Source organism: Pan paniscus, chromosome 2, assembly GCF_029289425.2.
Source record: "Pan paniscus chromosome 2, NHGRI_mPanPan1-v2.0_pri, whole genome shotgun sequence".
In the NCBI taxonomy this organism is placed as follows: domain Eukaryota; kingdom Metazoa; phylum Chordata; class Mammalia; order Primates; family Hominidae; genus Pan; species Pan paniscus.
The window spans coordinates 94598024-94625335 of record NC_085926.1 but is presented as its reverse complement, the minus strand read 5'-3'; the positions used below and the strand labels follow the sequence as shown (position 1 = coordinate 94625335).

The 27312-nt window shown below is 36.9% G+C and overlaps 1 pseudogene; it reads left to right on the top strand.

Moving 5' to 3' along the window:
* The first annotated feature begins 15675 nt into the window (after positions 1 to 15675).
* LOC129397514 (syncytin-1-like) overlaps positions 15676 to 27312 on the top strand; it is a 36519-nt pseudogene continuing 24882 nt past the window's right edge.

Genomic DNA, 27312 nt, shown 5'->3' with positions numbered 1-27312 from the left:
AGTCTTGAACACCTCAAAGTCTCAAAGGTCGAGAGTTGGAATCAACTTCTTTCAAACTCCTGTTAATGTTGATATTTTGACCGCCTTTCAAAAATCACAAATGTTCTTAATGTTATCTAGAATGGTAAATCTTTTACAGAAGATTTTCAATTTATTTTGCCCAGATCCATTGGAGGAATCTCTATCCATGGCAGCTATAGCCTTATCATAAGTATTTCTTAAATAATAAGACTTGAAAGTTAAAAATACTCCTTTAACTCTGAGCTGTAAAATGAATACTGCATTAGCAGCCATGAAAACATTAATCTCCTTGCATATCTTCATCAGAGCTCCTGGGTGACCAGATGTATTGTCAGTGAGCAGTGATATTCTGAGGAGAAGTTCTCAACAGTGGGCTTAAAATATTCAATAAACCATACTAAAACATGTGCTGTCATCCATGCTTTGTTTTGCAACTGGAGCATAGGCACAGTGGATTTAACACAATACCTGAAAACCCTAAAATTTTTGGAATGGTAAATGAGCATTGGTTTCAACTTAATGTCACTAACTGCATTTGACCCTAACAAGAGAGTCAGTCTGTAGTTTGATGCCTTGAAGCCAGGCAATGATTTTTATATCGAGCTGTGAAAGTCTCACATGGCAGCTTCTTCCAATATAAGGCTGTGTTTTGTGTATACTGTTGTTTAGTGTAGCCACCATCATCAATGATCTTATCTTGATCCTCTGTACAACTTGCTTCAGCTTTTTCATCAGCACTTGCTGCTTCATCTTGCACTTTTATGTTATAGAGACCACCTCTCTCCTTAAACCTCATGAAGCAGCCTCTGCTAGCTTCAGACATTTCTTCTGCATCTTCCTCACCTCTCTCATCTTAGGTCCTCATCCAGGATTAGGCTTTGGCTTATGGGGATGTTGTGGCTGATTTGGCCTTCTATCCAGACCACTCCAATTCAGTTCACGTAAGCAATAAGGCTGGTTTGCATTTTTATCACTGTGTGTTCACTGGAGTATCACTTTTAATTTTCTTCAATAGCTTTTCCTTCGCATGCACATCTTGGCTAACTATTTGGCATGAAAGACTTAACTTTCAACCTGTCTCGGCTTTTGAAATGCCTGCCTCAGTAAGGTTAAACATTTCTAGCTTTGGGCTTTAAATGAGAGATGAGTGACTCTTCCATTTACTTGAACACTTATTGGCCACTGTGAGGTTGTAATTGGCCTGATTTCAATAATGTATCTCTGGGAATAAGAAGGCCTGAGGAGAGGGAGAAACAGCGGAATGGCCTGTTATTGCAGCAGTCGGAACACATTCAACATTTATAGATTAAGTTTACTGTCTCATATAGGCACAGTACATTGTGCCCCAAAACAATTACAATAGTAACATCAGTGATCACATATCACATATCACCATAATATATATGGTGATCATAACGAAAATGTTTTGAAATATTGTGAGAATTACCACAAAGTGACACACAGACATGAGTGAGGACATGCTGTTGGAAAAAGGGCACTGATATACTTGCTCAATGCAGGGTTGCCACAAATCCTCCATTTGTAAAAATCACAATATCTGCAAAGGACAATAAAGGGAAGTGCAATAAAATTAGGTACACTTTTAGTGTTTTTTTTTTCTCGGTTCTAATCTCCTTGATGTTTTCCCACTGTATAGAAAGATAAAATTTGATGTTAACTGTTGACTTCAGAATGTGTTTGCTTCATAATCCTATCCTCAGAGATATCTTTTGTAGATTTGATTGCTGACATTTACAAAAATCTTTGAACTCTGGTAATGTCAGATAAAAGAATTTAGCATTAGATTCCAACTACTGAGATTAAGTATTTTAGGGCTTTCTTTTCTCATAGAGCATCATTAAAAAATTTTGGTATCTTGTTTTTAAGAAAAAAGAGACACTGAAGATATCCATGGTTTTGGGGATATCTTGTTTTTCTCCCATTAAAAGTTTTATTTCTTCTTAAGAACATTCTCTTATCCTTTGTAAATTCAGCATATACATTCAATTATACATATATATATATTCTAGGTGGCTTTTACGCATGCTTTTAATGTGCAATCAGACACATATAACACTGAATTCATTTGGATAGTGTTTTCTTTGTTTGAAGAATTGCTTTATTCAAGTACTTTTATTAATATTACTTTAAATTGACAACAATTTTATATATTAATGGGATACAATGTGATATTTCGAAATGTGAATACAATGTAGAATGATTAAATCAAGCTAATTAACATATCCACCCCCTTGCTTACCTATCATTATTTTATGGGGAGACATTTAAAATTCACTCTCTTATTCTCTTATTTTGAAGTACATAGTACACTGTTGTTTGAATATAGTCACCCTTCAGTACAATATATCTCAAAAGTTATTCCTCTTGTCTATCTGAAACTTGTACCCTTTGATCAACAATTTCCCATTTCCTCTCTCTTCTGCAAGCCATCATTTTACTTGCTACTTTTATGAGTTCAAATGTTTTAGATTCCACATAAAAGTGAGATCATATGGTATTTCTTTTTCTGTGCTTGGATTCTTTCACCTGCATCATGTCCTCCAGGTTCATCTATTTTGTAACAAATGACAGGATATCTTTCTTTTTTAAGACTGAACAGTATTCCATTGTGTATTTTTATTAAATTTTCTTTATCTCTTTATCCTTTGATGGACACTTAGGTTGATTCCATAGCTTGAATATTGTGAATAACGCTGTCATAAATATGGGAGTGTAGGTATCACTTGGATATATTGATTTCAATTCCTATGGATATATACCCAGAAGTGGGATTACTGAATCATATGGTTGTTCTATTTATAGTTTTTTGAGCATCTGAATATTGTTTTCCATAATGACTATACCAATTTACATTCTCATTAACAACGTACAAGTGTTCCATTTTCTCTGCATCCTTGCCAACATGAGTCTTTCATCTTTTTTCGAAAATAGCCATTCTAACAGGTGTAAGATAATACCTTATTATGGTTTTAATTTGCATTTCTCTAATGATTACTGATGCTGAGCTTTCTTTTTATATACCTATTAGTCATTTGTATGTTTTCTTTTGAGAAATGTCTGCTCAAGTTCTTTGCCTGTTTTTAAATCAGCTTGTTTCCTTGATATTGAGTTGTTTGAATGTCTTATATAACTTAGATATTAACCCTTATCAAATATATGATATGCAAACATTTTCTCCCATTCTGTGTGTTGTCTTTTCACTTTGTTAATTGCTTCTTTTGCTGTGCAGAAGCGTTTCAGTTTAATGTCATTCCATTAGTCTGTTTTTGCTTTTGTTGCCTGTGCTTTTGGGGTCATATCCAAAATTTTTTTCTCAGACCCATATTCTGGCACTTTTCCGTATATTTTGTTTCAGTGGTTTTATGGTTTCAGGTTTTATGTATAAGTCTTTAAACCATTTTGATTTTATTTTGTATATGGTGTGAGATAAGGATCCAATTTATGTCTTCTGCATGTGGATAGCCAGTTTTCCCAACAGGATTTATTGAAAGACTGTCCTTTTCTCATTGTGTGCTCTTACCCTTGTCAAAACTCAATTGACTATAAATGTGCGGGCTTGTTTTTGGGTTATCTGTCCTGTTCTATTGGCTAATGTGTCTGTTTATGCCAATAACATACTGTTTTTATTATAATCACTTTTGAATATGTTTTGAAATCAGGTAGTGTGATGCCTCTACTTTTTTTCTTTTTCCACAAGATGTTTTGACTATTTGGAGTCTTTTGTAATTTCATACTAATTTAAGGATTTTTTTTATTTTTATGAAAAAAACATTGGAATTTTGATAGGGATTGCATTGAATTTGTAGATCATTTTGGATAGTATGGACTTTTTTATTATATTAATTATTTGTTGCTTCATTTTCTTTCATCAGAATTTCATAGTTTTCAGTATGCAACTCTGTTACACTTTTTTTTTTTTTTTTTTTTTTTTGAGACGGAGTCTCGCTCTGTCACCCAGGCTGGAGTGCAGGGGTGTGATGTCTGCTCACTGCAAGCTCCACCTCCCAGGTTCACGCCATTCTCCTACCTCAGCCTCCCGAGTAGCTGGGACTACAGGTGCCTGCCACCATGCCCGGCTAATTTTTTTTTTTTTTTTTTTTTTAGTAGAGACGGGGTTTCACTGTGTTAGCCAGGATGGTCTCCATCTCCTGACCTCATGATCCGCCCGCCTCGGCCTCACACAGTGCTGGGATTACAGGCATGAGCCACTGCGCCCAGACTCTTTTAGCTTCTTGGTTAAATTTATACTTTGGCATTGTCATTTTTTTGTTGTTGCTATTGAAAGTGGGATTGATTTCTTAATTTCCCTTTTGAATAATTTATTAGAATATAGAAACACCACTTATTTTGTGCATTGATTTTATACCCTAGGACTTCACCGAATTCATTTATCAGTTCCAACAGTTTTTTTGGTAGAGTCTTTAGGTTTTCTGCATATAAGCTCATGTTGTCACCAAATGGAGACAATTTAACTTCTTCCTTTCCTATTAAAATGTATTTTATTTCTTTTTCTTGCCTAATTACTCTGGCCAGGACTTCTGGCACTATGTTAAAAAGAAGCTGTAAGAGTGGACATTCTTGTTTTGTCCCTGATATTAGAGGAAAATCTTTCAACTTTTCATCTTTGAAGCTGATGCTGGCTACAGGTTGTCATATATACCCTTTATTGTGTTGAGAAACATTCCCTCTATACTTAATCTGTTGAGAATTCTCATCAGGAAGCAATGTTGAATTATGTTCATTTTGTTAATGTAGTGTATCATGCTTACTGATTTGCATATTTTGAACTATCCTTGCATCCCAGAGACAAATCCCACTTGATCATGGTGAATGATTCTTTTAATGTATTGTTTTAATGTGAACATTTTAAGTTCTCTCAAGTCATTTATATTTTTCTCCTTGGAAGGAAAATGAATTGAGAAATGAAATGCACATGAAGTGTGGTTGCATATAATGTGAACATAATTCTCACATAAAATTTGAGAAAATCATTAGAATTTTAAAATAGAGAACCCATATGACAGAGAGGAAAGGTATTAGGTAAGAAAGACTTTTGTGTAGGAGGAATGAGTGTGATTTCTATAGGACTAAAAGTGCAAGACGGTATGATGGAATAGACATTTGTCATGCTTAGTAATTATGGATATTGCAATATTAATGGACATGAAGTGGTAGAGTCATAGTTTAACTGTTTTGTAGGGGGAAGGTAGAAGCACTGTTTAGCTAATATTTATTAAGAGTTTAATGAACTCAAATTTCCAATTGAATGCTGGTCTCTATAAAGTTATTTTTTTCTGTGTTGGGCTCTCTTGCTGATGGCAAAATCTAATATAATATAGGATTTAAAAAGTAGTGGGGAATTCAGAATTTTTGTATAAAATAGGCTTATGTGTATCAACCTGGTTGGGACAAGTGGGACACTGGTCTTGAAGCTCAGTTTACATGAAGCATGCTACTTTTATTTATCATCTATATTTGCTTGGATGCTGGTATGTGTTTGGGGGTTCTTATGAAGCCTATGGCAGAAACTAAATCTTCAGTAGGTTACCCTTCCTTGTTAACCATGCTGAGGTACCTGATTGGTCAATGAAGAAAACATTTACTGCCAACTAAATTTAACATTTAGCCTAATTCTTGTTACAACATACAAGACAGTCCTTTCTTTGCATGGTTCTGATATGAACAGATTTTATTTACCATGATTTATTTAACTTACCCTAGCCCTCTACAACCACAGTTCAAATTTCAATACCCCCTTATATTTACACTGAGAAATTGCATAATGTACAAACTTGCTACTTCTTCAGTCCATACATCACTATGTAAAAAACAGACACACATTATGATCAGTGATGAATCTTGTCACTTCTTTCAAGATCTGTTGGTGACTGGCCACTATGCATTTGTTATTCACTTCACACTCAAAAAGCAATGCTGCCGTTGTATTGCCTCCTTCTCTCCCCTGATAAATTCAGGAGCTATTTTACAAAGATAGATAGTCAAAAGAGGGAATTGACCAATAAAGATGAAAATGCAGCAAAGAAACAAAAAGCGATCATGCTGGATATAGAATTAGAATCTTATGTAAATTGAGTTCTAGAAGAAATAGCTTAAGGGACTCTGGAGGAGCTGAGTCAAGGCAAATGTATTGACCTAAATTAATACGGTGGTTGCGGTGAAAGGATGAAAATATCTCAGAAGAATTGAGGCTGGCAAAAAACCTTCACTTTAAAGGAACTTTGGAGAGATTTCCTGACATTGAAAGTGAAAAGGATAAAATGTTGGAAGCTGATCAAAACTTAGGAGTATAACAATTTTCCAAAACATAGAGAAATACTCCATATTGTCAGTTATACCATGAGAAGGCAAACCCTGTTTACACTATTCTTTACATGTTTTATGAAAAAACCTACTTTTATTCTTAAAGTTTCTAATGTTTTAAATTAGAGTATAAAATAAATATTTACTTTTTTTCCATTTCTTTATATATCTGTAGATAAGAGTAAGAGAGTTTTTAATATTTTGATAAATATTTTCATGGGCCATGTCTCATTTATAATGTTTACCACGTTTTAGTAAGATCACTTGGCACTGTTTACTTACACAGTCATTTTTACAATACTGCATTACTGTTTACAGTGATGACTGCCTGTACTTTTAAAATCTATAAATATTGGCTAATGTCAAGTTTACATTATATTACAAATTAAGGCTTTTGCTTTCAAATCAAATATTAATAGCTGATGTTAATGAGTTGGAGATTGGCAGATAAATATCTTGAAGAAAACCTATTATTAATACCCCTATGTATTACAAGTAGTGAAACAAATTACTAGGCTTTACCTTGTAGAATACATTAAACAAAACATAATTATGTTCTTTTTATCCTCGCTGTTTCCCGACACATTTTGGTTGAATAATTTGCTTTTACTTATGCACAGTTTGAAAACACTGATGAGCTTTCATAAACAAGGGCAACAAATGTATGCAATTGGTAATATTTTTCCATGTGTTCTGTAACACAAGCTTTAGTGGCAAAATATAATTAAGGGATGAATACAAAAGATAACAATTTTTGCTGCCCTCTGAAAATCATCCTGTTCTACCACTTTTACTGATACCACTGTTCTCTAGACCATTTCTTTAGTTGCTCTTTCTCTCTCTCTTTCTATAAATATGATTCTGACAGGCATACCGAAGCAACCACCAAACAGAAAAAAAAAAGCAGAGCAAATCTTCTTCAACAGCACACATTTGGATTCTGTTTAGTATTTTTTAGATTTGTTTGGATAGTCAATGAAGCAAGGACTAAGTCTCAAACTTCATTCACATTGAAATCCTGAGTTCCCCCTTTTTCTACAGAGGAAAGAGACTGAGATCAGCAATGAAACCTCCTGTTTATCAGCACTAGGCAATGCTTTTCATTCTCCCTAATTCTAAGCTTGATTCCTAAGATAGAAAAACACAAAAACCTAGAATTTGGTAATAATTCTGTAGTCAACTAGAGCAACCTCTCTGCAGAAGCGGAATTGGTTTCTTGCTATGTAATTGTCTCTGGCCTTTGGGCCCCATCTTACACAGCTTGTAAACAGTAATGGGAGCCCTTCAGTGAAGTTTCCACACATCTTTGTCGGGAGCCATGGTGAAACTTTAAGGTATTTATGGGTTTACAGTTATAAAAGAAAACTGAATTTAAATTTTCAATATAAGTATATTTTGTTAAATATCTGGGACATATTATATTTTGTTAAATATCTGGGACATATTTGTATACAGGCTTCAGGTTTCTTTTTACCATGCCCTAGATTACTAGATTATTTGAGTAAAACAGAAATACATTCTCTAATCAACTTATACTAATTCTTTCACTTGCTCATTTGAAAACACAATCAAACAATGGATGGTGAACTTGAGATGCAATAAATGTATAAGGTCCCTCTCTATATATATACATATACATAATACATATATAATGCATATTACAAAATATATATTATATATAAACTAAAAGTATAGTCTTAAAATGTAAGCAAGTGAACATTGTATTTAATATTTATTTCTAAAAATGCATCATGTTACTTCCAAAAAAACTTAAAATAGTTGAACTTTTCATTTTTAAGTTCACTTTAATTAATTTAAATTAAGTTTACTGAATTGAAAATAAATGCTACAAGCCTACAGTAACCAAAACAGCATGGCACTGGTACCAAAACAGAGATATAGATCAATGGAACAGAACAGAGCCCTCAGAAATAACGCCGCATATCTACAAATATCTGATCTTTGACAAACCTGAGAAAAACAAGCAATAGGGAAAGGATTCCCTATTTAATAAATGCTGTTGGGAAAACTGGATAGCCATATGTAGAAAGCTGAAACTGGATCCCTTCCTTACACCTTATATAAAAATTAATTCAAGATGGATTAATGACTTAAATGTTAGACCTAAAACCATAAAAACCCTAGAGGAAAACCTAGGCAATACCATTCAGGACATAGGCATGGGCAAGGACTTCATGTCTAAAACACCAAAAGCGATGGCAACAAAAGCCAAAATTGACAAATGGGATCTAATCAAACTAAAGAGCTTCTGCACAACAAAAGAAACTACCATCAGAGTGAACAGGCAACTTACAAAATGGGAGAAAATTTTCGCAACCTACTTATCTGACAAAGGGCTAATATCCAGAATCTACAATGAACTCAAACAAATTTACAAGAAAAAAACAAACAACCCCATCAAAAAGTGGGTGAAGGACGTGAACAGACACTTCTCAAAAGAAGACATTTATGCAGCCAAAAAACACATGAAAAAATGTTCACCATCACTGGCCATCAGAGAAATGCAAATCAAAACCACAGTGAGATACCATCTCACACCAGTTAGAATGGCAATCATTAAAAAGTCAGGAAACAACAGGTGCTGGAGAGGATGTGGAGAAATAGGAACACTTCTACACTGTTGGTGGGACTGTAAACTAGTTCAACCATTGTGGAAGTCAGTGTGGCGATTCCTCAGGGCTCTAGAACTAGAAATACCATTTGACCCAGTGATCCCATTACTGTGTATATACCCAAAGGACTATAAATCATGCTGCTATAAAGACACATGCACACGTATGTTTATTGTGGCACTACTCACAATAGCAAAGACTTGGAACCAACCCAATGTCCAACAAGGATAGACTGAATTAAGAAAATGTGGCACATATACACCATGGGATACTATGCAGCCATAAAAAATGATGAGTTCGTGTCTTTTGTAGGGACACGGATGAAATTGGAAATCATCATTCTCAGTAAACTATCGCAAGAACAAAAAAACCAAACACCGCATATTCTCACTCATAGGTGAGAATTGAACAATGAGAACACATGGACACAGGAAGGGGAACATCATACTCAGGGGACTGTTGTGGAGTGGGGGGGACGGGGGAGGGATAGCTTTAGGAGATATACCTAATGCTAAATGACGAGTTAATGGGTGCAGCACACCAGCATGGCACATGTATACATATGTAACTAACCTGCACATTGTGCACATGTACCCTAAAACTTAACGTATAATAATAATAAAATAAAAAAAGAAAATAAATGAGGCATTCACTTAAAAAACAAATAAAGTTTAAATGCATAATTATCTCATACTTTAAAAATAAATTAAACCCTATAATCATAAGCTTTATGATTGAAGCTTAGTATGAAATAAGCTTTAGGAAATATTCTCATTTAAAATCAAAATTTGAGAAAAGTAATTTTAGAAAACTGGATCTATATTTGCAACTTTTGAATTCAAATTTTGAATTGCTTTTGCCATGATTATGACAGCCAGGTCAAAATTGTACTTCTTCTACTATTTTTCAGAGTCAAAAGAAAGTTGAGAACATTTTAAATTCACTTTAGGACTTTGGACTACAACAAGCATTTGATTTCTTGCTCTGTTTTTGAAAAATTTTATGCCTTTTTGATTATTTGAGAATTAGCGGTATTCATACTTCTGGTTTTTCTATGTCCCTGTTAAATTTCCCATTCTTTATTTTGCTGACCTCATTTCTCACCTTCTGAAAAGCTTTGTGACAGATTGCTTGTAGTCCATCAATATTCAGTCTTCTTTTTTTCCATAATAACACTTGTAATTGGCCACATGGTTGCTTAAACTAAACACTTCATTTCTCAATCTCCCATGCATCTGGATATGGATATTTGATTAAGTTATTATCACTAGAAAGCAACAGAAGTGCTTTGAGCCATCATTAGGTCTTTTCTTTAAAAGGAATGAACATGTGCTTCTTAATTCCTTTCTTTCTTCTCCCTGTCTGGCAGGTGATATTAAAAGGCATAGTTTGCTTGGACCCCAAAAAGGAAATTATGTGTTCAAGCATGACAGTACCACTCTACTATGCCTGGGCCACTTATTGCTAGGCTTTAACATAAGAAAGAAATAAACTTCTATTTAGTTTAAACAATTAGTGTATCACCTCTGTTTAAAGCAGCTTAACCAGTATCCTAATATATGTACCAAATATTTGACTATAACTTTCCTTCAGCACTTAGGTAGAACCTCATAGGCATACCTTCTTGGAATTCATCAGATCTGAGGTCAATAGAAAGGATATTCTTTTTCTGTAAACACTATCTTTTTAAATTCTTGCTTTTGGTCTGAATATGGAAAAATTGGTCAGTTAATTGGCCACCACAATTTTCACTGCCATTTAGGATAACTTATTGGGGTTTGCTTTTTCTTCCCTTGATAAACATTCATAGTTCCTCTTGCAGATACATGTGTTAATGTGACCCAGCCCCTGATTTATAACAAAATGACCCAGTAGATAACTCCTGCTACAACCTCCTGCAGATTCTTCCCTGGAAATTAGAAATTTTGAACAGAGTATCTAAAAAAGAAAGGTGTTGAAGCTGGGTTTGTGCATTATTTCCTTGGATTGGTGAGTTTCCATTGTCATCTCCCACTAATTACTTGGTTTTGGTGACTTACAACTAAATCAGAATGAACACATTAAGACCAAATTCAATGTTTTGTGATGTGTAGGAAATCTTAGCCCTCTTTGCACTATGTGTGTTTCCTTTAACAGTGGTGATGCTCCTCTAATGTGCTCTCAGATACCATCTCCTGAGACAGAAGGGCTTTCTAGACAAGTATCCATGTACCTTTACATTCTGCTATATTTCTTCTCAGAAAGATGACTGTGCTGTACTTGATCTCTTTGTTCCTATCTCACTTCCCTTATAGGAGTCTTCTATTTTATATATCTTACATGATTTTAAAAAGTAGATGTTGAAATTTCATTGAAAAATAGTTTGAAATAAGAGATATTTTCAACTTTCAGAATAAGTTTCATGACATCGGATTTAACATATTTTAAATCTTAGGTGATAAATTAGCATGTGTAAAATGAACATGTGAAGAAATAGAAATAAACTCAAATATAATCCTCTTATGTTGACAATCTTTTAAAAAAGAAATGAAATATCTGTCGTACAAGTGGGACTATTTTTAATATTATTCTTATAATAAAAGGATGGAAAAATATTTTGTGGGTTCATATTTAATTTTTCTTTCAATTATGGGACCTGCTATGTTTGAGCATTATTATAAGATTAGAATAAATTAAAAGGGATGTGATGTGAAAAGATTCCAAAGCCATATGCAGTAATGAGCAACATTAGTCAAAAATACTTTGTGCTATCTCAGATAAGAAAAGGGCTTCCTATTTCATATTGTCTAATGGTTCACATATCAAATATATTACTTTTTTGGTTAGCTCCTACTTTAATTTTAGTTTAAATGCTTACCAATCTTTTACCTTTATGTAGTATGGAAATTTAAAACTATAAAGTAGCAGTAAATCTGTATATTTTATTCCAAATTAATGGCAGTATGGAGGATCAGAGTAATCATTATATTGGAATTGGCCACTGTATTTCTGTATTCTTATTTTGTACGAATTATTAAAAACATAAAAGTATTAGACTAGTGTCTTTGTAATCTATACATATTTCATCTAATCCTCAAACCCTATATGTTAAATGATATCATAGCTATTTAAAAGCAAAGGATGCTAATTTTTTTTTTTTTTTGAGAAAGAGTTTTTGCTCTGTTGCCCAGGGTGGAGTGCAATGGTCCAAGCAATTCTCCTGCCTCAGCCCCATGAGTATCTGGGATTACAGACATGCGCCACCACATCCTGCTAATTTTGTATTTTTAGTAGAGGCGGAGTTTCACCATGTTGGTCAGCCTGGTCTCGAACTCCTGACTTCAGATGATCCACCCACCTCAGCCTCCTGAAACATTGGGATTACAGGTGTCAGCCACCAAGCCTGGCCAAGAGGATGCTCATTTATTGGAAGAGAGAGCTAGAGTTTAGATGTTCAAGTAACTTAACTACATAATTAAGAAATGGCTAGGTCAGGATTTGAACACAAGTTGTTCTTGCTCCAGTGATTCCAGGTTAGTATGAAATGATACACCACAGGATTTTAACCCAAGTGTTGTGTTTATTTGTCTTCCACATCAAGTTCAGAAGAACAATTGCTGTCTATCATTCACCTCTTTCTTTTTTTTTTAAACCCAGGGCATAGTGAAATACCTAGTACTTTACTCAATAAATGTTTTAATTGAATGTATGCATGAAAACTTGAATGCATAGATGAATGATAAGTATGTTGTGCGTAAATAAGAATGAATCATTTATTCCAGATTTTAAAATTGTTTTTAAAATCATTGTTAGATATTTGGTCATATTTCAATAGTGATAGCAGCTAAACCCACTTATCTTGTTTAAGGCATTTCTACTTTTGAGATTAGCCAAGCTCACTTTAAAATCAACATCTGTCATCTAGATTCTGAGACCTAACAAGATTGCAAAACTTTTAATTCTGTTTATGCAAGTTCTATTGAGGGCAAAATATGAATGGCGGTTATGATTGTTAAATCTCTGTAAAATACATGGAATGCAAAACATGTTATAAACTCAGACAGGAATCAATTCAAGATAGTTTTATGGAGATGGTACAGATAAAGTGAGTGTTCTTATAAAATAAAACTTCTCTAGTTACTATAGTAAGAGAAGGTGAAGAAGCATTGTGAAGAATATTTTATGCTCAAGGAAACTGATACTCCCTTGCAAAATGTTCAGATGATTTAGATAAGCAGTCCAAATTTATGAAATTGTATGCATTTTCAATGATTAAAAGTATTCCTTAGAAAAATGGTGTTTCTCAAATTGTGCTTACTAGATGCCAGGCTTCTCAACTTCTGGGATAATAAAAAATGTATTTATAAATTGCACTAGGTAAACATTACCGGCTTTATTTTTTAGCTACATGAGTGCTATAAAAATGTCACTGAAGTGTCCCTTACCAGAATATTTTAATAAATACTTAGCAGATGATTCCACAGCACTAGCCTTAGAGATTTATATTAGAGATGATTATAGTTGTGGTCTGGACACTATCTGTCATGGTGCTGCCATCAACATTGGTGTTTTGATTTTGGCTAAACTCATATCACACTACTCCAAGATCAGAAGCTTCACTGTATAGTTTCTGCCTGCTTAGTGTCAATTACACTGGGTATAAGTTGTTTTTACTCTTGTGCCAGATGTGAAATGGGCATTATAACTACTCATTTCTTTTTCCCCAGTTAGTAGTCTCAGTGCAGGATTGTGACCACATCTAGTTTTTTTTTTCTGTCATTAAAGTGAAAACCCAAAGAGTTTTATGCCGATCCACTGTTCTTACCTCTTTTCGATTTGTGTCTGCATCAATCAGGGAAACAGTTCAAACTTTATCCATATAAAGATTATACTCTTGCTCTGTTATAAACTCTTTGCAGGTTTAAAATATTTTCTTCAGAATATATAGCAAATCTTTTGGAGAATAATATGCAGTTGAATAGTCTTTTAACAGAAGATGTATACTATCTCTTTAATATGGGACGAGTCGTGTTTGTGTGTGTGCGTGTGTGTGTGTGTGTGTGTGTGTGTGTGTGTGTATCTAAAACCTTCCCCAGAAATATCTGGGCATTATAAATGAGTTTGTTGTAGGATGGCTTTCATTTATTTCCTCTTTGCTGGTCTCATACCACTTTATGGGAATAGGCCCTTTGTCAATAGTCATCAGAGAAATATGACAATCTTTTATGGTATAATCCCTTATTTACAAAGGGAGTATGAGTAAGAGCTCAGTCTCTTTTGAGCTTTCAGTACACTTCCATGATTTCTAGTACTACCCCTCAGTTTCTTACTCACTACTTAACTCAGATTCAGAAATGTGATCAGAAGTGTGTCTTTTTTATCTGGATGAATATGTTTAAGTTTTTTATTTGATGTCTGCCATGAGTTCAAGTGCAGACGGACAGAGTTTTTCCAATCATTCCACGAACAATAGAATATTTTGGAGAATCAATTTGTCTGCCTAGGTCTTCACTATGTTTCAAGCACATACAGCAGCACCTGGCTTAATAGGCATTGAATATTAAATTAATGAATAAATGAATTAATGGAAGTGGAGCTAAGAGAAGGAATTACATCATTCAAATATTTATTAATATCTTGTGACAACCCAGTGTTATGCTCCATTAAAGAGCCATGTGGCAGGTAGAGTCTAAAAGCCATGAAATCTGCCCCACTGTGAAATTCTGAGAACTAATTATAAATCTTTCCTCTGACTATGTCCTCACCCTCTACTCCTTCCTTATTTACCAATTTCCCCTTCTGTTGATAAAATCTTTGTTTAAGGTTATTATCGCTTTATACTAGACTAGTTTCACACACACATATTTTTGAACAAGCACCTCTTTCTGTGTCTGTCTTTCTGTCATCTATTTCAGCTGACTCTCTTTTTCATCTATTTTTAAATAATCTATTGAATCTATATGTTATTGAGCTATAGTTAGATGGGCAACATGTGATAGAAGTAAAGAGCACAGTTGGGGCAAGATGGCAGAATAGAAGCTGATACCATTCGTCCCCATGGCTGGAGCACCAAATTTTAACATCTATCTGCACACAGAAAAACACTGTTGCAAGAACCAAAAATCAGGAACAATCTCAGCCACAGTGGGTAGAGCAACAGGTAGGCTCTTGGGATCCCCAAGTCCAGGTCTAGGCCCTTGAACAGCATTTATGGAAGCTGCCCTGGGCCAGAGGGGAGCCCACTGGACTGAAGGGTTTGTACAAGGCCTGGCAGGATTCACCAAAAGCAGATGGAAGAGCCTTGGGCTTTAAGCAAACATCAGAGGTGGTTTTGGAACAGGAAAGTTTCCCTTGTCTGCCTCGCAGGGCATGTGATGGGGGTGTGCCTCGCTTTTTCAGTGCCCTGTTGCTGAGCATACACAGACGGGCAGGCTGTGGGGCAGTGACCCCACTGCAGTGTCTAGGGGTGAATGTTGACAGCCCCTGAAGCCCCAGTGGGGGTGTGTCACAGGGTGCTCTCTTAGTTTGCTGTTTATAGGCAGCTTGTGTTAACCAAGTCAATTAGACCCTCTATCTTGTCACAAGGACAGAGGGCTTTATGTATCCCAGGTTCTTGCCTTGGTGTACTGGAAGAATTGGATCACACATGGGCTTCGAGAATGAGTGCGAAGTTTTATGAAGTGGAAGTCGCTCCCCGACAATGGGGGAGCCTGAAGGGAGATGGTTTTCCCCTGGAGTTGGGCCCCTCGGTGGCTCTGGCTCTTCTCTGACTACCCTGGCCAAACTCCGCCTTGTACCGCTGGTTGTTGGGCTGCCGCTGTGCATCAGCGGTAAGTGTGCTCTTCCACCAGCGTGCTCCCTCTACGTCCTCGCCTCTAGCCACTTGTGTCTTCTTCCACTGATGTGCTCCTCTCCATGTCTGGGCGCCTGTGTGTTTGCCCACTAGGATCTCGGGGTTTTATAGGTCCATGGAGGTGAAGCCCTCGCAAGGGACTATCCCTTTCTCTACCCAGCAATTTCCTGAGCCCTCCCCTATCATTCCCCACTCTGAAGAGGTATATCTAACTGCCATTAGAATATGAACGATGACTGGTCTTAGCTGCTTCCTGCTGAGAAGGGTCGTTGTTTTGGGGAAAACAGCAGTCAGACTCCTCTCAGAGGTCCGTCTAAATGTTCTTAGCAAAGGGGTACCATCTCTGAAGCTCTGGTGGCCTGGCCATTTGGAGTTTGGTGGCTTCTAGGCCGTGAGAGAAAAAAAGTTTTATAAGGTTAAGATTGCATGAGTTAAACGTGTATTATACAAAAAAAAAAAAAAAAAAAAAAAAAAAAAGGCCGGGCGCGGTGGCTCACGCCTGTAATCCCAGCACTTTGGGAGGCCGAGGCAGGGGGATCATGAGGTCAGGAGATCAAGACCATCCCGGCTAACACGGCGAAACTCCGTCTCTAAAAATACAAAAAATTAGCCAGGCATGGTGGCGGGCGTCTGTAGTCCCAGCTACTCAGAGTCTGAGGCAGGAGAATGGTGTGAACCCAGGAGGCGGAGCTTGCAGTGAGCCGAGATCGCGCCACTGCACTCCAGCCCCGGTGACAGAGCCAGACTCCATATCGAAACAAAACAACAACAACAACAAAAAAAATTAGTGCCAAAGATTACAGAGATAAGAAGTGAAATATACTAATGACAACATTGTACCCCAAGCTGTTTCACCCTGGTGAAAGAAATTAAACTTTGTATGGGAGCGGATAAACTGTAGAAGAGAGATAACTGTTCTTGCCATATCTTTAACAGTTAATAGCCTACTGGGAATACCTGTATTTCCTCTCTCTTTCCCAGTCCTCCCTGTCTCTATTATAAAAGTCCGAGGTAGCCACTTTCAAGAAGTCCTCTAATGTACTTTCTTGTCCCAGGGCCCATTTCTGCAACTTCCTCCTGATATCAGCAGAAGACTGAGTAATAAATTCATCCTTTAGGATTAGTGATCCCTCGACTGAATCAGAAGATAGAGAGTTGTGCTTTACCAAGTCCTCTCAGCCTTTCAAGGAAGGCAGTGGGATTTTCATCAAATCCCTGGTCCATGATGAACAACTTAGTATAATTGAGAGGCTTGGCTTGGTCTTAGTCCTATGTAAGCCCTCCATTATGCACAACTAAAAGTGTCTCCTTTTCCAGTCTTCCACTTCATCACTGGGATCCCATTTAGGGCCATCCATTGGTACTGCTTCTCTTCTGGTTGGATAATATTTGTCCCCATCCCTGATGCTATATGTGATACAATCCTCAACCCCAAATCTCTGTGCTGCTTGCAGAGCAGACTGTTTCTCATTGTCTGTCAGGGTCTGATTCAAAAGTAACATAATGTCTCTCAAGGAGAGTTCAAATATTTGGGAGAAATTCTGGAAAGTCTATATATCTATCAGGCTCATCTGAGAACTTGCCAAGGTCCCCCTTAATTTGTTTTAAGTCCTGTAGGGAGAAGGGGACCTGGACCTTACTGGGCCCAAATTCACTAGGCATCTGTTGGAGGGGGAAGAGCGAGACTGGGGCTTATTTGGAGTGAGGATTTCTAGGAGGGGGAAGTAAGAGGCTGAAGCTGGACAGAGAGGTCAGTGTTGACCCAGAGGATCAGGGCTGGAGGGAGCTATCTTCTCTGCTGAGGGTGTCTCTGGGACTCATATCTTTAATTCCTTGGGCTTGCCCCTTGTAGCCTTCCCTGAGATGGCAAACAGAAGGGCTGGATCAATCCTACATTGTCGGCAAATGTCTGGATTGCCTTGCAAGGTATAGAAAGACTGCACATATGGGGCCTCAGACCATCTGTCCTCTCATCTACAGAAAAGTTCCAACTGCCGGATGGTATCAAAATGAATGTTTCCTTCCTGGGGCTAACTCAGTCCCTCATGCAAATCATAATTTGGCCAAACCTTTGCGCAGAGGGCTATGAGGCATTTTTCCTCCAGATTCTGAGGGTCAAAGTAGTCCCAATGATTCAGGATGTGCTCCAAAAGAGTATACGCTGAGGGGGTAAAGATAACTGTTTGCCTATTCTGAAAGACAGGGAGTAGAGGTGTCCCTCATTCCCTTCCTTCTTTCAATGAAAACTCAGGGTGTGATGTAGAGAGAAAGCAGGCATCCTCCTTTCACTCTCCACCTCTTATCCCTGAGCCCTGGTGACCTTGGCAGGTGCTGGCCATGGGTACTGGTGCGGTATGTACCCATGCAGCAAGGAAAACCTGGAGAATAGTAATTAACCGCCCTCAGCTACATCTCCATTTCTCCCTATTGTTGGCAAACTTTGAGTTCTCTTGGCCAGTTTATGCCTTGCAGCATGGCCTCTTTCCGTGAGGTGGGAGGTTTAGTCAGCAGGAATTGGTCTTGCTTATTTACATTGGGCCTGTTGCCTGGCTTTGGATCCCTCATACTTGGTTTTTCCTTTTAAGGCCTCTGTCTGAAGCTTGGAATCAAGTTTGGGACTCAAAAGGCCTTTTAGAGGCTGTTTGTATCTGTTTAGAGTGTTTCAAATGTGCCCTGTGGAATTTGCAGTTATCAGCCAGCAGGGGCCACTCCTCTGTTAACTTCCTTATCAGAAACAGAGTGGGCAGGGGGAGCCCTCTCACTTGGAAAAGGAAAAAAGAGAAAAACAGTTTAAGGGGAAAAGGGGAAGATTCTGGAGGAAGAATCCGTTGCTTAGTGCAACTGGGCCTTTCTAATCCTTATATCTTTTCCCCAGTTCAGACCAGACTGAATTCCTCAGCCTGGGAATGAAAACGTTCATTGGTGCACAGGCAAGAAGTGCCCATCCTTTGGCCCTGTGGAGTCGTAGCTACAACTGCAACTTTCTGCTGCCCCCACTTATGGCTGTTGGGCTTGGCCTTTGCCTGCTCAGACACACCCAGGTGCCCGGGCTGGAAGGGGCATCTCTAGGAACAGTTGGTCTGATTTGCACCTTTGGCAGCTGAGCCTAATGCTCATTTTACTTAGTAACATTGCCGCAGCCTGTAGCAAAACGCTTAACATTGTGAAGGAAGAGGTAAGAGCCATTTTGAACTGTGTGTGAGAGAAAAAAGAGACAGTCTGGGGGTTTTTACTGGCAGGTTAAGACAGAGCTTTTGAAGGGAAACAGAACCTCTTACCCGCAGGAAAGAGAAAGAGGTGGCAGGGTTTCAGAAGAAAGACAGACCCGACAGTTTCACATTTGTTCACATTCACCTTCCAGGATCCCTGATGAGCCCCCAGTTGAAATGGGTTAAGTTCCCTTGTCCCCCTCGCAGGGCATGCTATGGGGATGTGACTTGCATCTTCAGTGCCCTGATGCTTAAACCTCTAGGGGAGCATAAAGACAGGCAGGCTGTGGGGCTCCAACTCCACAGCAGTGTCTAGGGGTGAATGAAATATCATATATTTATGATATATATCATATATATGATATATATATGGGGCTCCTGAAGCCCCAGTGGACATGTGTTACAGGGTGCTTTCTTAGTTTGCTGTCTATAGGCAGCTTGTGTTAACCAGCTCAATTAGACCCTCTACCTTGTCACAAGGACAAAGGGCTTTCTGTATCTCAGGTTCTTGCCTTGTTGTACCAGAAGGATCAGATCACACGTGGGCTTGGAGAATGAGTGCAAAGTTTTATTGAGTGGCAGTAGCTCTCAGCAGATGGGGAGTCAGAAGGGATAGGGTTTTCTGCTGGCGTTGGGCAGCTCGGTGGCCCCAGCTCTCCTCTGAGTGCCCTGGCCAAATTCTGCCTCATCCTGCGGGTTGATGAACTGCTGGTGTGCCAACGTCTGTCAGTGTGCTTTTCTACCAGCGTGCTCCCTTGATGTCCTCTCGCTGTTCAGCCGCTTGTGTCTTCTTCCGCTGATGTGGTCCTCTCAACATCTGGCCAACTGTGTGTCTGCCCACTAGGGTCTTGGGTTTTTGTAGGCCCAAGATGATGTTCTGGTGGGCCAGGTGGTCTTGGAAAATGCAACATTTGGGTGCAAAGGCAGGAGTGCCTGTCCTCATCTAGATCTATAGGAGTGGAGCCCTAGCAAGAGACCACACCTTTCTCTACCCAGTACTTCCCTGCCCTACTCCTGTATCAGTTTGACAGAATACCCCATGGACCATTGGTGGTAGTGGCTACAGGGAAAAGCTTCTCTGCCTATGGAAAGAGGAGGGAAGATTGGTAGGGACTTCGTATTGTGGCTCAAGTGCCATCTTAGTTAGCCTCAGTAGAACAGAACATCAGGTAAATTGCTATTTTTTTATTTATTTTATTTTTTTATTTCAAGCTGTGGATCCTAGACAGCATCTCTGGATATGTCCAGGGCCTGAGGGAACTCATTACCATGAGAGAAAGGGCCTTGGCCAAGTCTCAGTGCTGTGCAAGCTTCAAGTCTGGCCCAGTGCAATCTCATTGGTGGTGGCCCAAGGGGTGCTTGCATCACCACACCCTCCCACTTTGAGGCATGTCAGAATAGAGAGAGACACTCTACATTTGGGAGAAAGAAAGGGAAAAGAACAAAAGTCTCTGCCTGGTAATATAGAGAATTCTTCTGGATCTTATCCAAGACCACCAATGAGTCTGCAAAAATCACTGCATTATTAAGGTTGGGGCCCAAGTCCCTTTGAACACCTGGAAAGCCTTCCCAAGAAGGACAGGCACAAACAAGCCCAAACTGTAAAGACTACAATAAATACCTAAGTCTTCAATGCTCAGATACTGACAAACATCTATAAGCATCAACATCCTCCAAGAAAACCTAATCTAACCAAATGAACTATATACAACACCAGGGACTAATCCTGGAGAAACAAATAATTCAAAACAGTTATGTTGTGTTAACTCAAAGAAATTCAAGATAACAGAGAAAGAATTCAGATAAATTTATCTACCAGATAAATTTAACAAAGAGAATGAAATAACTAAAAAATTGTAGAATTGAGAGATGCAATTGACATGCTGCAGAATGCTTAAGGGGCTCTTAATAGCAGAACGTATCAAGCAGAAGAAAGAATTATTGAGCTTGAAGACAGCTTGAAAACACACAAGCAGAGGAGTCAAAAGAAACAAGAATTAAAAACAATGAAGCATACCTAGAAGATCTAGAATATAGACTCAAAGGGGAAATTCTAAGAGCTATTGGCCTTCCAGAGGAGGTAGAGAAAGAGAGAGGGGTAAAAACTTTATTCGAATGGATAAAATCAGAGAACTTCCCAAATGTAGAGAAAGATATCCACATTCAAGTACAAGGAGGTGATAGAGCACCAAGCAGTTATTAACCCAAAGAAGACTACCTCAAGACATGTAATAACTAAACTACCAAAGGTCAAGGATAAAGAAAGAATCCTAAAAGAAGCAAGAGAAAAAAAGCAAATAGCATATAATGGAGCTCCAATATGTCTGGCATCAGATTTTTCAGTGGGAACTTTACACACCAGAAGAGAGTGGCATGACATGTGTAAAGGGCTGGAATAAAATTACCCTTGAGTAGCATATCCACTGAAAACATCTTTTAAGTATGAAGGAGAAATAAAGACTTTCCCAGACAAATGAAAGCTGAAAGATTTCATCCATACCAGATCTGTCCAACAAGAAATGCTAAAAGGAGTTCTTCAATTTGAATGAGAAGGATGTTAATGAGCAAAAAGCAATCATCTGAAGGTGCAAAACTCACTGATAATAGTAAGTACACAGAAAAACACAGAATACTGTAGTACTATAATTGTGATGTTATGCAATCAGTTTTAAGTTGTCATCTGTTTAAAATAATGGGTTATAAGATGGTATTGGAAAGTCTCATGATAACCTCAAATCAAGAAAGATACAATGAATACACAAAAAATAAGATGCAAGACATTAAAGCGTACCACCATGAAAATCACCATCACTAAAAGAAAGACAGGAAATAAGGAAAGAAGGGAAAAAAGACTGAAAAACAACCAGAAAACAAATAAGAAAGTGACCGGAGTAAGTCCCTACTTATCCATAAAACTCTCCAAGACATAGTGTCTGAATGGATCAAAACAAAACCCAACGATTTGTTGTGTACAAGAAACACACATCTGGGCACAGTGGCTCACATCTGTAATCCCAGCACTTTGGAAGGCCCAGGTGGGTGGATCACGAGGTCAGGAGATCGAGACCATCCTGGCTAACATGGTGAAACCCCATTTCTACTAAAAATACAAAAAAAATAGCTGGGCATGGTGGCAGGCGCCTGTAATACCAGCTACTCTGGAGGCTGAGGCAGGAGAATGGCGTGAACCCAGGAGGCAGAGCTTGCAGTGAGCGGAGATCACATCACTGTACTCCAGCCTGGGCTACAGAATGAGAATCTGCCTCCAAAAAAAAAAAAATAGAAGCACACATCACACATCACCTGTAATATATGTATAGACTGAAAATAAAGACATGAAAAAAGATATTCCATGCCAATGGAAACCAAAAAGAGCAAGAGTTGCTACACTTATATTAGACAAAATCGATTTCAAGGCAAAAACTCTAATAAAAGAAAAATAAGGTCATTATCTAATAATAAAAGGGTCAATTTAGCAAGAGGATTGTGTTAGTCTGCTCTTGCACTGCTAATAAAGACATACCCAAGACTGGGTGATTTATAAAGGAAAGGGGTGTTTAATTGACTCATAGTTCAGCATGGCTGGTGAGGCCTTAGGAAACTTACAATCATGGTGGAAGGGAAAGCAAACATGGCCTTCTTCACATGGTGGCAGGAAGGAAAAGTGCCAAGCAAAAGGCGGAAGCCCCTTATAAAACCATCATATCTTGTGATAACTCACTAACATGGGACACATCTTGGGGGAACTGCCTCCATGATCTAATTACCTCCCATGAGGTCCCTCCCCCAACACGTGGAGATTACAATTTGGATTACAATTTAAGGTGAGATTTGGGTGAGGACACAGCCAGACCATATAAAGGACATAACAATTGTAAATCTATATACATTCAACACTGGAGCAATCAGATATATAAGCAAATATTATTAGAGCTAGAGAGAGGGGAACCCCAATAAAATAATAGCTGCAGATTTCAACACCCCACTTTCAGCATTGGACAGACCTCCCAGACAGAAAATAAACAAAGAAACATTGGACTTAATCTACACTATAGAACAAATGGACCAATTAACTATTTACAGAACATTTCATCCAATGGCTGCAGAATACACATTTTCTTCCTCAGTGCATGAATCATTCTCAAGCATAGACCATATGTTTGGTCACAAAACAAGTCCTAAAATATTGAAAAAAATTGAAATAATATGAAGTGTCTTCTCTGAATACACCACAATAAAACTAGAAATTAATAAAAGAGGGATTTTCAGAACTACAGAAATATATAGAAATTAAACAATATGCTCCTAAATGACCAGTGAGTCAATGAAGAAATTAAGAAGGATACTGAAAAATGTTTTGAAAAAAATGACAATGGAAACACAACATACCAAAACCTATGAGATACAACAAAAGAAGTATTCAGAGGGAAACTTACAGCTGTAACTGCCTACTTCGAAAAAGAAGAAAAACTTCACATAAACAACCTAACAATGCATCTTAAAGAATTAGAAAAGCAAGAGCAAACTGTATCCAAAATTAGTAGAAGAAAAGAAATAAAGATCAGAGAAGAAATAAACAAAATTGAAATAAAAAAATACAAAAGATCAATGAAACAAAACGTTTTGTTTTTTGAAATGATAAACAAAATTGACAAACCTTTTAGCCAGACTAACAGAGAAAAAAAGATGGAAGACCAAAATAAATAAAATCAGATATTAAAAGAGACAAATAATACCACAGAAGTTAAAAGGATCATTAGTGTCTGCTATGAACAAATATATGCCAATAAATTGGAAAATCTAAAAGAAATGAGCAAATTCCTAGACACAAACAACCTATCAAGTTTGAATAATGATGAAATCCAAAATCTGAACAGACCAATAACAAGTAATGAGATTGAAACAGTAATAAAAAGTCTCCCGGTAATGAAAAGCCCTGAACCCAATGGCTTCACTGCTGAATTCTACTAAACATTTAAGAAAAACAATACCAATCCTACTCACGTTTTGAAAAAATAGAGATGAGGGAATACCTCCAAACTCATTCTATTAATGCCAGTATTACCCTAACACCAAAACCAGATGAAGACATACCAAAAAAAAAAAAAAAAAAAAAAAAAGAGAGAGAACTCCAGGCCCATATCTCTGATGAATACTGATGCAAAGATCCTCAATAAAACAGTAGCCAACTGAATTTAACAATACATTAAAAAGATTATTTATTATATCCAAATGGGATTTAACCCAGTGATGCAAGGATGGTACAACATATGCAAATCAAACAATATGATATATCATATCAACATAATGATGGACAAAAACCATATGATCGTTTCAAGTGATTCAGAAAAAGCATATGGTGAAGTTCAATATCACTTCATGATAGAAACTCTCAAAAAACTGGGTATAGAAGGAATATATTTAAACATAATAAAAGCCACATATGACAGAGCCACAGATAATATAACATTGAATGGGGAAAAACTGAAGGCCTTTCCTCTAAGATCTGGAATATGACTAGGATCCCTCCCTTTCACTGCTGTTATTCAACATAGTACTAGTAGCCTTAGCTAGAGCAATCATACAAGAGAAGAAAACAAACGACATCCAAAATGGAAAAGAAGAAGTTAAATTATCCTTGCCTGTAGGTGATATGATCTTTTATTTGAAAAAACCTAAAGACTCCACCAAAAAACTATTAGAACTAATAAACAAATTCTCTAAAGTTGTAGGATACAAAATCAATATACAAAAATCAGTAACATTTCTCTATGTCAAGAACAACCAATCTGAAAATGAAATCAAGAAAGTAATCGCATTTACAATAGCCACAGATAAAATTAATTTCCTAGGAATTAACCAAAGAAGTAAAAGACCTCTGCAATGAAAACTATGAAAGACTGATGAAAGAAGTTGAAGAGGACACCAAAAAAAAGGAAAGATATTTCATGTTGATTGATTGGAAGAATCAATATTGTTAAAATGCCCACAGTATTGAAAGCAATCTACAGATTCAATGCAATCCTTATCAAAATATTAATGACATATTTTGTAGAAACAAAAGAAATAATTTTAAAATTTCTATGGAATTACAAAAGACCCAGAATAACCAAAGACATCCTGAAAGAAATGAACAAAACTAAAGGAATCACATTACCTGACTTTAAATTGTACTATAGAGATATAATCACCAAAACAGCATTGTACTGGCATTAAAAAGGACACATAGACCATTGGAACGGAATACAGAACCCAGAAACAAATCTGAACACCTACAGTGAACTCATTCTCATCAAAGATGCCAAGAAAATACATTGAGGAAAGGACCGTCCCTTCAATAAATGGTGCTGAGAAAACTGGATTTCCATATACAGAAGAATGAAATTTGATCACTCTCTTTATCATATACAAAAATCAAATCAAAATTAATTTAAGACTTAAATTTAAGAACTCAAACTATAAAATTACTGCAAAAAAAGTAGGAAATTCTCTAGGGCATTGGTCTGGGCAAAAAATTTCTTGAATAATACCCCACAAGCACAGGTAACCAGAGCAGAAATAGACAAATGGGATCAAATTAAGTTATAAAGCTTCTGCTCAGAAAACAAAACAGTTAACAAAGTGAAGAGACAACCCACAGGATGGGAGAAAATATTTGCAAACTATCCCTCTGACAAGAGATTAATAACCAGAATATATAAGAAGTTCAAACAAACAACTCCATAGGAAAAAAATAATAATAATCCAATTTAAAGAGGGCAAAAATTTAAATAGACATTTCTCAAAAGAAGATATACAAATTGCAAACAGACATATAAAAAAGTGCTTAACATTACCGATCACCAGAGAAATGCAAATCAAAACTACAGTGAGATGTCATCTTATCCCATTTAAAATGGCTTTTATTCAAAAGTTAGGCAATAACAAATGCTGGCGAGGAAGTGGAGAAAAGAGAACACTCCTACACTGTTGATGGGAATGTAAATTCGTACAAGTACTATGGAGAACAGTTTGAAGGTTCCTCAGCACACTGAAAATAGAGCTATCATATGATCCAGCAATCACATGGCTGTGTACATACCCAAAAGAATGGAAATCGGTATATCTAGGAGATATCTGCACTCCCGTCTTTGTTGCAGCACTGCAATATCCAAGATTTGGAAGCAATCTAAGTGTCCATCAACAGGTAAATGGATAAAGAAAATGTGGTACGTATACACTATGGAGTACTATTCAGCCCTAAAACAAATACGATTCTGTCATCTGCAACAACATAAATAGAACTGCATATCTTTATGTTAAATTGAATAAGCCAGGCACAGAAAGACAAACAAATATTACATGTTCTTCCTTATTTGTGAGATCTAAATATCAAAACAATTGAACTCATGGAGATAGACAATAGAAGTATGGTTACCAGAGGCTGAGAAGAGTAGTGTGGAGTATGGGGGGAAGGTGGGAATGGTTAATGGATACAAAAACATAGTTAGAAAGAATGAATAAGACCTGGTATTTGATAGCATAATAGGGGGACTACAGTCAATAATAGTTTAATCGTACATTAAAAATAAAGAGTATAATTGTATTGCTTGTAACACAAAGAATAAATGCTTGCAGGAATTGATACTCAATTTTCCATGTTGGGATTATTACACATTGCATGCCTGTATCAAAATATCTCCTATACCCAATAAACATATACACCTAGTATGTAGCCACAAAACTTGAAACAAAAAAGGAAATAAAGATCAGATATCTTGGAGCCTAATTTCTTCTGGTTCAATTCCCAGGACTGCCATTTACTAGCTGCTTGAAATTTGACAGTATCTCTGTGCCTTAGTTTTCTCATGGATAAATAGGGTGACAATAATACATACATTACATAATAATTAAATGGGTTAACATGTACAAACCCCTTTGGATATGACATAAAACTATAAATGATGTTAGCTACTTCTGTTTTTATGTATTCATTATAAACTGTTTTTTGAATCTAATTTTAGAGATTTGGGCAGATTGTCAAAAACTATATATATACAGCCCTAACATTTTTTAGAAATGCAAATACCAGTCCTAATAATATTAAATTTATGTAAAACTTTGTGTAAAATTCTGAACTTTCTGTCATTAGCCCTTTACTCCTAAAAAAAAACCTATAAGTTAGATACTATTATTTATATTTGACTAAGGAAACTGATAGTTCCATAATGTATATGAAATTTAAGCTTAGATCTGTTTATTAAAAATGCACTTAAGTATATTGATATATGCTTAA